The sequence below is a fragment of the Aquarana catesbeiana genome, linkage group LG01 (genome assembly GCF_042186555.1).
Source record: "Aquarana catesbeiana isolate 2022-GZ linkage group LG01, ASM4218655v1, whole genome shotgun sequence".
Classification (NCBI taxonomy): domain Eukaryota; kingdom Metazoa; phylum Chordata; class Amphibia; order Anura; family Ranidae; genus Aquarana; species Aquarana catesbeiana.
In genome coordinates this window covers 273,049,883-273,063,367 of record NC_133324.1, presented here as the reverse complement: position 1 = coordinate 273,063,367, position 13,485 = coordinate 273,049,883, and the positions used below count along the sequence as shown (strand labels likewise).

Here is a 13,485-nt window from a genome sequence, read left to right as displayed (position 1 = left end):
AGCACAAGAAAGCCCATTAAAATGAATGGGGTGCCCTAAACCATAGCTGGTCTCAACTGTCCCTGATTTCGAGGGACTGTCCCTCATTCGGAACAAAGTCCCTCTTTTCCTCCTCATTTTGGTCTGAGTTTTATAGTATCTAAAATGCATTACTTATCTATCAAAATTGTTTCCCAGCGCTAAACCTTTCAACCAATTTCTAAATTGCTGCATTCGTAAATTTCAAAAGCCAATATAGAGGAATAGCACTTGTGGATTTCACCAATCATTTTTTTTTTGCACAATGCTTCTTTAAGGGGGTGGCGTGGCAGGGGGGTGTGTCCTATGGGAGATATGCCTAAACTTATTGCACCTAAATGAACGCACACCTGAATGAATAAAACCTTAAAAGAGAAGTATAGGTAAAGTTGATCTAGGGCAGTGGTTCTCAACCCTGTCCTCAAATACCCCCAACAGGCCATGTTTGGCAGGTCTACCTTTATCTTGCACAGGTGCTTTAACCGCTTCAGCCCCGGAAGAAACAAAATTGACGTCTTTTTTTTCCCCACAAATAGAGCTCTCTTTTGGTGGTATTTGATCGGCTCTGCGGTTTTTATTTTTTGCGCTATGCTATAAACAAAAAATGTGCGTCAATTTTGAAAAAAAAACACAACATTTTTTACTTTTTGCTATAATAAATATCCCCCAAAAATATATAAAAAAAATTCTTTCCTCAGTTTAGGCCGATATGTATTCTTCTACATATTTTTGGTAAAAAAAAAAATCGCAATAAGCGTATATTGATTGGTTTGCACAAAAGTTATACTGTCTACAAAATAGGGGATAGTTTTATGACTTTTTTATTTATTTATTTTTTTTTACTAGTAATGGCAGCGATCTGCAATTTTTATAGGGACTGCGGCATTATGGCGGACACGTCGGACAATTTTGACACATTTTTGGGACCATTGGCATTTTTACAGCCATCAATGCTATAAAATTGCATTGATTACTGTAAAAATGTCACTGGCAGTGAAGGGGTTAACCACTAGGGGGCAGTGAAGGGGTTAAGTGTATCCTCGTGTGTGTTCTAACTACAGGGTGATGGCACTATGCAGGGGAGATGACAGATTGCTATTCATACTCTGTATGAACAGAGGATCTGTCTGTTCTCCCCTCAGATAACTGGATTCTCCGCGTGCCCCAAGCGATCGCGGGAGCCCGGCGGTGTTTGCGACCGCCGGGGACTCGCATCGGCTCCATGGGAGAGCAGCCGGCGCGCACGCGCCCCCTAATGGCCGTCTATGTTACCGACGTAAAATGATGGCGATTCGTGCAGCCGAGCCATGTTGCCGCAGTACAACTGCAGTGGCTGGTTGGTAAGCGGTTAAAGTGATTGTAAATTTTTTTGTTATTTTTAAAATAACAAACATGTTATACTTACTTCCTCTGTGCAGTTGGTTTTGCACAGAGTAGCCTGGATCCTCCTCTTCTGTGAGTTCTCACTTTGCTACTCCATGACCCTCCCTCCTATCGAGTGCCCCCAGTCAGCAGCTTCCTATGGAGGCACTGGAGCCGAGTCACAGCTCCGCATGGCCATTTAGACACGGAGCCCCGACCCCTCTCTCCCCTGATTGGCTTAGACATTTGGGTACCTGGAAATTCCCAAAACATGGCCTGTTGGGGGTGCATAAAATGATAAAAAACCTTCTGACTTTAGAACCCCTTTATTAATAGCCTTTACTGTGCTTCTAGGCATTGATAAAAGTATTTTTTGTATCCATCTCCTGACCTGTGCCTGTCCACAACTATATCCTGGAGATCCTTTGACAGTGCCTTGCCACCCATGGTTGATTGTTTGCTTCATTTGCACTATCAGGGACTGAAATGCCCCAGGAAAGCTCTTTTCATGCAGAGATAATCAAAAAGACCACAGCAGATCACAGATGAAAGTCAGATGGCTTTGTGTGTCATTGAGAAGGTGATTAGTTACACCTGATTGAGTTTAAAAGTCATTTTTAGGAGGGGGATACTTTTCCCAACTCAGCGATTTTGTTTTTTATTTTGTTCTGACATGTTGGTGTTATATCTTTCACTTGGATGTTATAAGTTGCACTGAGTATATACAGCTGGATAAAACAAAAACTTTGTCTGTCTTCAAAATGTGATTATTTTAAAAGGGAGGTGATTCTTTTCTTTACCCACCGTATATCAGCTCTATGATAGCCGTAATACTTATGCCTTGTACACACGATCTGACTTTCTGACAAAAAAAAGTGGATTTTTGTTCGAAGGATGTTGGCTCCAACTTGTATTGCATACGGTCACACATGTTGGCCAACAATTACGAACGTGGGAACGTGGTGACCTACAAGACGTACGACGAGCCGAGAAAAAGGAAGTTCAGTAACCAGTGCGGCTCCTTCTGCTTGATTCTGAGCATGCGTGAACTTTTGTGCGATGGACTTGTGTACACAGGATCTGAAATTCCGACAAAAAAGTTTTGTTGGCGGAAAATTTGAGAACCTGCTAGCCAACATTTGTCCGACAACAAATGTTCGATGGAGCATACACATGGTTGGACTTTCAGCCAACAAGCTCACATCCAACATTTGTTGTTGGAAAATCCGATCATGTGTACGGGGCATAAGACTGCTTTCACACTGAGCTGCTTTACAGGCACTACAGCGATAAAAATAATGCCTGCAAAGAGCCTCGCCTGTCTCTCCAGTGTGAAAGCCCGAGGGCTTCCACACTGGAGCGGTGCGCTTGCAGGACGGTAAAAAAAAGTCCTGCAAGCCACATCTTTGCAGTGCTGTAGGAGCGGTGTATACACCACTCCTAAAGCGCCTCTGCCCATTGAAGTCAATGGGGCAGCGCCACTACAGCGGCGCTCTGAACCCTTTTTCGGCCGCTAGCTGGGGTTAATAGCGCCCCGCTAGTGGCCGAATAGCGCCGCTAAAAATAGCGCCGCTTTACCGCCGACACCCGCCCCAGTGTGAAAGTAGCCTTATGCCTTGTACACACGAGCAGACTTTTCGACAGCAAAGGTCCGATGGAACAAATCCGCCGCACAATTCGATCGTGTGTGGGCTTCATTGGACCTTTGCTGTCGAAAAATCAGACGGACTTAAGATTTAGAACATGTTTCAAATCTTTCCGACGGACTCGAGTCCGGTCGAAAAATCAGTTCGTCTGTATACTAGTCTGACGGACAAAAAATGACGCAAGGGCAGCCCGTTCCTGTGTGGGCAAGTCTGGTCATTTGAAAGTCCGTAGTAACTCAGTTGGAAAGACCGTCGGACCTTTGATGCCGAAAAGTCCGCTCGTGTGTACGCGGCTTTAAAGACGTTTACTTTAGGGAACTCTTGTTTGTCTCCGCTTGAGTAATTGAATGTTTTCTGTCATACCTCACACTTATATGTTTTACTCGAATATCTTGTATATGATTCATGTTATACAGCCATGTAGTTAATGAGCACACTAAATGCTTTTTCATGGTACGTTTATTCTTTTTTGTACAAAAAAATAAATAAAAATTATTGAAAGAATGGAGTGGGTGCAAGGAGGACAGCACTTTGCCTTACTGCATACTACTTGGTAACCTTTAACGTACTCCATTCTAGGTGGTTCTGTACAGAGCAGGCTACAATGAGAGTGGGTAAGTAAAACAGCACTTTGTTTTCTCTTTCTTTCTACCCATTGTTAGATCACTGTGCATAGAACATGCTAAAAGGATTTCAACAATAAGCACCTTTTCACAGACCCTACACCAACCAAGCTAGAATGTATTGTGTGCACAATATCGGTCCACAGTTTAACCTTTTGTGACAAGGTGTCATTGATGACTATATGCCCAGGCCAAATTTTGCAGTGTCAGTATGCATCTGTTAACTAGAACTCTGATTTGCTTACACTGTTTTTATGGGGGTCAGTTGCCCCAGATGGCTGCCTATGCATTAGGTGACCAGTTTCTTGTCTTGAACATGTCCCATTGTTCTAAACACAGTGCAGATGTCATCACACCCAATTTGAAGCCTTGAAAATATGATAGGGCTGATACATTGTAGGCAATAATAGAGCAGGGAAACATAGGGTTGCCACCCTTGGACTGAAAAAATACTGAACAGGAGGGACAGGGGTGTTGAAGTGCGTGACATGAAATGGGTGAGGGTTATTGAAAGCAGGTTTGGTTTGTTAACACAATATAGACAGTGGTTTCTAAGGGCTGGTTCACACTAGCACGATTCCAGTGCCGATTCCCGCATCGCATAGGACTTGCAGACAGTACACACTGCCCTATGCGAACCGCTGCGGGTGTCAATAGAAAGTTAATGCCACCCCACAGACCCTCGGGTCGCTTAGTGCAGTGGTGCAGGAATCTGATCGCATAGGTGTGAACACCCATGCAATCCGATTCCAGTGCGGACCAAAAAAAGGGTCCTGCACCATTTTGGTGCGAATGCGATGCAAATTTAGCCATACAACCTGTATGGTTGAATTTGCAACGCACAGACATCGCATGTGATTTGCACAGCAGTGCGGTGCAAATCACATGCGATGTCTTACATCGCCCCAGTGTGAAACCCAGTCTAAAACTGCACTGTCCTGTTCAAAACATGGCAAGTGGCAACCCTGGATGGGAACTCGTTATAATTGCCAATGCTTCCTAGCCTGAGCAGTATTACAATACTGTATATTCAGGCACAAACATAAGTGAAAAATAGAAGCACTGGAGGTTAAGTAGGCATTGGCAACAACAGGTGAGGTCTGAACTTTTCTATCTCCACGCACTGCCCTCCTACTCCCAAGAGCTAGCCCTGAGGGTTTTTATAGTGAAAAAAAAAAGCCAAGAAAAACATATTTGTGTTAAAAAAAGCTTTAATACAAAATGAAACAAACAAAACAAAAATGACATCAAAGAAGAAGCATACAGAACCATAAAATGCAAAAATATTTTAACACCCATCCATACTTTTTGCTATATTAAATATCCCCCAAAAATATATAAAAAAAAAACAAATTTCTTCCACAGTTTAGGCCGATATTTTTGGTTCGGGACTGCGACATTATAGCAGACACATCGTACACTTTTGACTCTATTTTGGGACCATTGTCATTTATACAGCAATCAGTGCTACAAATAGCCACTGATTACTGTATAAATGACACTGGCAGAAAAGGGGTTAAACACTAGGGGGCGATCAAGGGGTTAAGTGTGTCCCAGGGAGTGATTCTAACTGGGGGGGGATGGACTCACTACAACATGACAGAGATGCTCCAGATGACAGGGAGCAGTATATCCCTGTCATGTTGCTAGGCAGAACAGGGAAATGCCTTGTTTACATAGGCATCTCCTCATTCTGCCTCTCCTCGCCGCAATCGCAGGCCCCCGGCGAACACCCAGTTAGCAGGACCCATGGGCACGCTCCAGCGGCGCGTGCGCGATAGGCGGCAAATTTAAAGGAATGTACAGGTACGCCCATTTACCAGCCTGTGCCATTCTGCCAACATATATCTGTGCAGCGGTCGACTAATGGTTAAAGGGGTTTTCCACATTCCGTAAAGCCCCCTGTCTGCGGCCCCCCACAACTCCAGCCTAGGGTTGTGTGGAAGAGGCATTGTACCCCTGAATATGGGAACAAGGTGGTTGACTTTTGGGGTGCCCGAACCCCTCCGGCCCCCAAGCATCAATTCATGGGATGGCTTGCTGTGTGTTTGGCTAGGTGTTTGCTAGTGTGTGGGAGGGGCACAATATTTTTCTAGTTTGGGGTGTTATTTTTCACTATTTTATGTTTTTGCAGCTGCAAGATTTTAACCCAATGTAGATTTGTAAGTTTTTTCTAAGAGCCCTTTCACACTGGGGCGGGCGTCAGCGGTAAAGCGCCGCTATTGTAAGCGGCGCTTTTCCCGCCGGTATGCGGCCGCTAGTGGGGCGGTTTTACCCCCCGCTAGCGGCTGAGAAATGGTTAAAAACCACCGCAAAGCGCCTCTGCTGAGGCGCTTTGCCGGCGGTAAAGCCGCGCCGTCCCATTGATTTCAATGGGCAGGGGCGGTGAAAGAGCGGTATACACTCCGCTCCTTCACCGCTCCGAAGATGCTGCTAGCAGGACTTTTTTTACCGTCCTGCCAGCGCATCGCTCCAGTGTGAAAGCCCTCGGGGCTTTCACACTGGAATGAAAGCAGTGGCACTTTCGGGTCGGTTTGCAGGCGCTATTATTAGCGCAATAGCGCCTGCAAACCGCCCCAGTGTGAAAGGACCCTTAAGATGTACATCTTTGAAGCACCATTTTGGACACATGCTACATATGCACCACTTTACAGGCAGAGTAAGCCCCCCCAAGTTACTAGCTTTTAAGCAATTTTGCATTTTTAAAGGCACGTCTCGTTGTTTCGTTTTTGGGGTTGTACAAATTGGTGACATTGATATATGTCCCTCAGGGTAGGACGTGGGCCCCCATACCCAAGGCCAATAACTAGAATATAAGCCACCCAAGTGGGGACTCGCAAAATTAACAAGTCAGTTCCCATAGACTGCAATGGCATTTGTTGTATAACTTTTACCAATGTTAGGCTCTTTGTTTGCCCCCCTGGACCGGGAGGTGTTTGTCCCATCTGTAATTTTGTAGCATGCTGGATAATGTGCTTACTTTTGGACAGGGTAGGTGGCTTATTTTGTGCTAGCTGCATTTGGGTTGTTCTGGGCATGCTCAGGGACTTTTTTTTTTTGTGTGTGAACAGCACTTGGATTTTTCTGGGCATGCTCAGAGAGTGTGTTTTTTGGGTTAGTAATTTAAGGAAATCCTTAATAGGTGACCCACTTTTTAAGTTCTGTCTCTACATTGGGTGAACTTGCATTTTGTGTGTTTCATGGACTGAGCATGTGTTTTCAATTGCCTCAATAGCACACAAACCTACGTTATATAAAGGTTGCAGATAGCATTCTTTACCTTGCTCTGAAAAGAGGTCTGTCTGTCAGTCAAGTGAGTAAATCTGGGTGCCCTTATATGGGGTTTTTATGTCTTTGCAAAACAAATGTGTTTTAGACCCCCTTTCGCACTGGAGGCGTTTTTCAGGCGCTACAGTGCTAAAAATAGCGCCTGAAAAAAGTCTCAGCTGCAAACCCAGTGTGAAAGCAAAGTGCTTTCACACTGGGGTGCTGCGCTGGCAGGGTGTCACAAAAAGTCCTGCCAGCAGCTTCTTTGCAGCGGTGAATACACATTCACATTCTAGTGCTCCTGCCCATTGAAAACAATGGGACAGTGACGGCAAAGCGCCGCTGCAGCGGCGTTTTGCAGGTGGATTTAACTGCTTTTTGGGCGCTAGCGCGCGGGGGAGGTGGGGTGGGGTGTGTTAAAACCGTTCCGCTAGTGGCCAAATAGCGCCGCTAAAACAACGGTAAAGTGGCGCATAATAATAATGTGCTGCATTATTTTGCAAAATCTTCCTCAAGCTTTTGTGACTACTAAATGTTTAAATTCTTAAGAGGCTGTCTGTGGGTGCAGTCCTTTTTAACTCTCTCCCCACCCCCCGACCCCTGTAAACCATTTTCATGCAATTTCCCAGCTGCAGCTTAACTAGGCAGGGAGCATTTTCAAAGTCGGCTGATATGTACCGGACCAGTTAAGGCGGCTCCCTTAGGGAAACCATTGATTTTCACACATCATGCGACATGAGCTCCCAATGTCAGAGCGTTTGTCGCACCAGTGTGAACCTGGCCTAAAAGCCACTTTCCTGGTGCCTTCATGGTAGCATATGCTGCCATGGATTACAGAGAGGTAAGTACTCAATTTTCCATTTTAGCGCAGTGGTTCTCAGCCTCAGTCCTCAAGTACCCCCAACAGGACATGTTTTGGGAATTTATCTTCACTAAATAGCTGTCCAAAATACCAAGCTATTGACTCTGATTTAAAGCACCTGTGCAAGATGAAGGTAAACCTGCAAACATGACCTGTTAGGGGTACTTGAGGACAGGGTTGAGAACCACCGATTTAGAGCACTGAGCTCAAATCTAGCTCAAGACAATCCTATTCTAATTGTGGGCATTTGAGGGAAACCAAGTGAGTGTTAGAACCCCTACTTGTCTTTTTTAGGTTGGGCTTTGTGTCCCTTTTCTGAAAGCTGGCTTCACTTCCTGTCACATAGCCAAACAGGAAGTGAGGGTAAAACCCTACCAATGTCTTTCCTTGGACACACAGGTCTAACTAGTGTCCCCATTAGGCAAATTGCACTCTAGCACTTTGTGTACACCCCAAATTATTAGGTATTTTGGGGTTTATTAAAAGCAAATCCACTCCGCAATAAGTGTACTCACTCTAAATCTGAGGGGAAGCACTGGTGATTTTATTATCCAATCAAGTAGAAGCAAAGATGCTTTTTTATCTTGCATGTCCCCCTTGGACCTCCAGCAACTGCACTTGTAGTGCAAAGTTTAGTAAATAAACCCCAAAGTCCAAGATACCTAATAATTTGGGGTGTAGTGTACACTAGTGAACTCTGTACAAGTTAACGTATATGGGCCGCAAATGTCCCCGAATATTTGACAGTCTGTAACTCAAGGGTAACTGCTAGGTCGCTCACTGTATAGTGGTGTGAGTGATGATGGATAGGATGACAGTGACCTCCCATGACTATGAGATAAGTCTCTGCTCCTTTGCTACAAATTTAGGAAAGGCCGACCACGCTTAGCTAAATTAGACCCCCTAAGGACCGCCGATATGCTCTTGTCTTCATAATCAAGACTCGCGTACCTTCCCCTATTGGCCCCCTTCCTCCCCCCTACCCCTGTGGGTTGATACCTCGTCCCCTCAACTTGTTCCTACCCCAAAGAATAAAGACTGACTACTGATAAGGCCTAAGCAAGGTGCGATCCCGACACCTCCTGGACCCTCATAGACCCCCCCCCGCTTACACTTCCCAAGCTGAACTATATTGGTATCGGGTAACACCTCACTCTGTTGCCCACCCTAGATCTTACAATTTCCAGCATCACTAACTTTTCTGTTAAAAAAAATAATAATTTGGGGTGTACTGAGCAAAATGCTAGAGTGCAATTTCCTAATGGGGAAACTATTTTTAGCTTGACCTGTGTGTCCCCAAGGAAAGACATTGGTAGGGTTTTACCCTCACTTCCTGTTTGGCTATGTGACAGGCAGTGAATAAATTTGAAGGAGAAACTGGCAAAATTTGGGAGGTGTCTTCACCCTATCAGAACGTAGATATTTGCCAGCACACCAAGGATTGGCACAAAGTGGCGTCCAAACGGGTGGTTTATTGCATGATCACAACACAAGAAAGGTGCAATGTTTCGGAGTCACGCAGGATGCCTGACGAATTAAGATAATTTTATATTTATTTTTTACATGGGGTGGTTTTTGTGTGGGTCATGTGTGTATGTCTAAATGATTTGGCCTCAAAACACACACCTACTTCCTGTGTAGAGTCACTTCCGGGCCAATATATATTGCTTCCTGCTTCTGTGTGTGTGTCTATAGATGTAGGTTCTTGTGTCCACCAGCAGAGAGAAGTTGGGTAGATGCCACACTCCCAATTCTGGAGGCATAATAATGGTCTAGCACAGGGTTTTCAAACTACGGCCCTCTAGTTGTTCAGGAACTACAATTCCCATCATGCCTAGTCATGTCTGTGAATTTCAGAGTTTTACAATGCCTCATGGGATGTGTAGTTCCGCAACAGCTGGAGAGCCGTAGTTTGAAGATTCCTGATCACTCTGGCATGTCTTGAAAAAAGGTGGTTTGTAAAATGCCCAAGAAATATCGTTGGGAAAATACAAGTTGGTCATGGCACATCTACATTCCAAATTTGGCACTTAAGCAGGTCATGCACTATGCAATCTGATTGGCCAATCTCTGTACAACTCGCTCTTTAGGCAAAATAGGCAATAGGAAGACGCAATTGAACAATTCAAATTATAGGAAATCAAACAGGCTCTTGTACTAAATCTAATTTATTTAAGATCTAACTGATTGCAGGGTATGGTCACCTTCAAAGATCAAAACCTGAAAATATTAATTTATTGGGTTTTGAAACACTTTGCTGTTCTTTGTAATGTATTGAAAGATTTGGGTAAAAAAAGAAAAAAAAAAAAAAAAAAAGAAAAAAAAAAAAAAAAAAAAAAAACACATTTCAAAGATCTATTAGATATAATAGGAATGAGATTAGCATCAAAATGGTTAATTAACTGAGTACACCTACTAATTGCCTAACAAGACACTTCCAATGAGATGAAATTAACCAATTGTATTGGGCGTGCACTATTAATGAGAAAACAGCAGTCACCCTAGCAGCAGGTGCAGTTTACCTATGCGGGTATTTATTATCGTTATTTGCGCTTCAATGTGTGCTGGTTCGCATGTTCAATTAATGACTTTTCCGGCGAACCAATTAATGTATGAACTAGTGCAGTGCCGCCTTCTTAGTAAATCAGCTCCCATATGTGTGATTATATGTCAGTATTACATTGTATATCGCTGTATGTTGTGGTCATTCGGGTGCTTATCTAATAGTTTTTTTGACACTATCAATGCCCCCCACTGAGACCACTGCCTGTGGAAGGGAATTCCACATCCTTGCCGCTCTTACAGTAAAGAACCCTCTACGTAATTTAAGGTTAAACCTCTTTTCTTCTCATTTTAATGAGTGGCCACATGTCGTCTCAAACTCCCTTCCGCGCAAAAGTTTTAATCCTATTATGGGGTCCACCAGTATTGTATTTGTAAATTGAAATCATCCCCTCTCAAGCGTCTCTTCTCCAGAGAGAATAAGTTCAGCGTTCGCAACCTTTCTTCATAACTAATATCCTCCAGACCCTTTATTAGCTTTGTTACCCTTCTTTGTACTCGCTCCATTTCCAGTACATCCTTCCAGAGGACTGGTGCCCAGAACTGGACAGCATACTCTAGGTGCGGCCGGACCAGAGTCTTGTAGAGTGGGAGAATTATCATTTTATCTCTGGAGTTAATCCCTTTTTTAATGCATGCCAATATTCTGTTTGCTTTGTTAGAAGCAGCTTGGCATTGCATGCCATTGCTGAGCCTATCATCTGCTAGGACCCCCAGGTCCTTTTCCATCCTAGATTCCCCCAGAGGTTCTCCCCCCAGTGTATAGATAGCATTCATATTTTTGCCACCCAAATGCATTATTTTACATTTTTCTATATTAAACCTCATTTGCCATGTAGTTGCCCACCCCATTAATTTGTTCAGATCTTCTTGCAAGGTTTCCACATCCTGCGTAGAAATTATTGCCCTGCTTAGCTTAGTATTGTCTGAAAATGATATGCCTCTAGAATCAAAAACAGATGAGCAAAAGGGTGTGGGGACAGTCTGGTTGAGAGCACAACAAATGTGACAGCAAACGTGACGAGAAATGTAACTCTTTTTTTGAAACAGTTAAAATTGAATGTTCTAGTTCTGCTTTAGGCCCATTTCACAAGATTGGCCCGCTCAGATCCGCCTCTCCGTTTTTCAGGTGGATCTGAGTAGGCCACCCATTGACTTCTATGGGCAGGCAGATGTCAGTGGAGATGTGTCCGCTGACACCCACCTGCCATCCGATCCGATAAGATCCGCTTAAAACAGACCGATGGTGATACGTTCGCCATCCGTCCAGAGGATCAGATTAAAACGGACAGTCTGTTTTCATCCGATCTCCCCATAGAGGACAGCGGGGCTCTGACAGGTCCCTCCCTGCACAGTGAGCAGAGGCAGACCTGTCATCTGCCTGCTCAGTGGGGATCAACGGAGTGATCCCTCGCTGAGCTAGTGGAGTTCATCCAACAGATCCGCCCCGTGTGACAGGCCTTAAAGTGGTTGTAAGCCTCAGACATGAAATATGAACAAAGCATATTCAAATCGTACGAAAACGGTACAGATTAAAGCGGGGTTCCACCCAAATTTTGAACAATATCTGTATGTATTCTCTTCCTTGCCTAGATGCTGACATGCCGTTTAAAAAATTTTAAATCGCCGTAATTACCTTTTATTTTTCTATTCTTCTTTGCACTTCCTGGTTCTCCTCCCGTGGGAGTAGGCGTGTTTCTAGCCTCTCTCAGACTCCTGGGAGCTAGTCTCAGGTTTCCCAGGATGCCACTGAGCATGTGCGGGAACGAGCGGTGAATGCTGGGAGCACAGCATTCACCACATCCAGGAAATAAATGCTTGTGGGCTTCAAATGCCCACAATGAAGATGGAAACCGCCTGCAGTGAATAATATAAGTTATTCTTTCCGACGAAATCTGACACAGGAGGACATATTACACACAATATGTGAGTATGTAATGCTGAGAAGAAAAGTTTGTGAATTAACTCAAAAAAAAAAAAAAAAAAAAAAAAAAAAACGATAGATAGGTGGACCCCCGCTTTAAACAAAAATCGTTTGGTTTGTGTACGAAAAAAAATTTGGAGTTTGTCCCTTTGGAAATTTTAGTTTGGAAAGTCAGAATCGGCTGTTGAAAGCTGTGTACACACTATCAGACAATCGTACGATCGTTCCTCGAACGAAAACATTTGCACAATTTTTTGATAGTAGGAGCCTTAAGTGTCACTATCAGCATGAATCACTTCTGACAAGTATTCCTGACACCAAGAGAGAAATGGTGACAGGGGAGGGAGCTACAGCTGATTGACAGCCTCAGCTCTGTTCCTGTGTGAAAGGGGGGGGGGTCTCTTCCATCCAATCAGCTCTCAGAGTTTACCTTACTGAACTCTGCAGAATGTAACTTTAGGTCTCAGCCCCTTTTTTCTGAACTCAGACAAGCTTTATAAAGCAGAACTTTGGATGTATAGAATAGAGGACTGCAGATAAACAGGTACAACCTATGTAGGAGGATTTGTTTCATCTCTGTATCACCCGAGGCCAGTCACTTCACTGGGTATATGTGAGGGTTTACAACCACTTTAAGTCCACTGGGAAACTGAAACTTCTCAGAGAGCCAACCTCCTTGGTCCCTTTGCTCACTCAAGTGACATAAAAGCCAGGGGGAGGAACCACTAAGCTTTGTGGGGGTGGCATTGTTAGAAATCTCCTGCACCTCAAGTATACCCCATGCCTTCCATGTACACTTTGATACACCATGTCCTCTTCTGATCCCCTACAGTGCACCCCATGTCCTCTTTTTTTACCCATCAATGTACCTTCTGCCCTTTCTATGTACATTCCTATGCCCCACAGTGCAACCCATGTCTCTCTGCACCCCATGGTGTAGCCAATAGCCCTCTCATGCACATTTCCTATACATCACAGTGCACCCCATGTCCTTTTTTGCATACCTATACCCCACAGTGAACCCCATGTGCTCTGTAAAATTTTACAGTGCTCCCCATGCACTCTTGTATACCCCACAGTGCACATCATATTCTCTTTGGCACCCCATCTTCCCACTGGCACCCACAGTACAGGCCACATTCTCTCTGGCACCCATCTGGTGCCCACAGTGCACATCATCTTTGGCACCCCACAGTGCACCCCATCTTCCCTCTGGTGCCT

At 44.3% G+C, this 13,485-nt stretch overlaps 1 protein-coding gene across 2 annotated transcripts in view; it reads left to right on the top strand.

The window, feature by feature from the left end:
* Positions 1 to 13,485, top strand: part of TANGO2 (transport and golgi organization 2 homolog) — a 239,535-nt gene that overhangs the window by 39,522 nt on the left and 186,528 nt on the right. The window contains exon 2 of one of the 2 annotated variants that reach the window (XM_073628722.1): positions 3,606 to 3,640. The exons of the other annotated variant lie outside the window; for it this stretch is intronic. The gene's annotated coding sequence lies outside the window, so the exon portion shown is untranslated. The remainder of the gene's footprint in view (positions 1 to 3,605; positions 3,641 to 13,485) is intronic. 2 annotated transcript variants of the gene reach the window in all.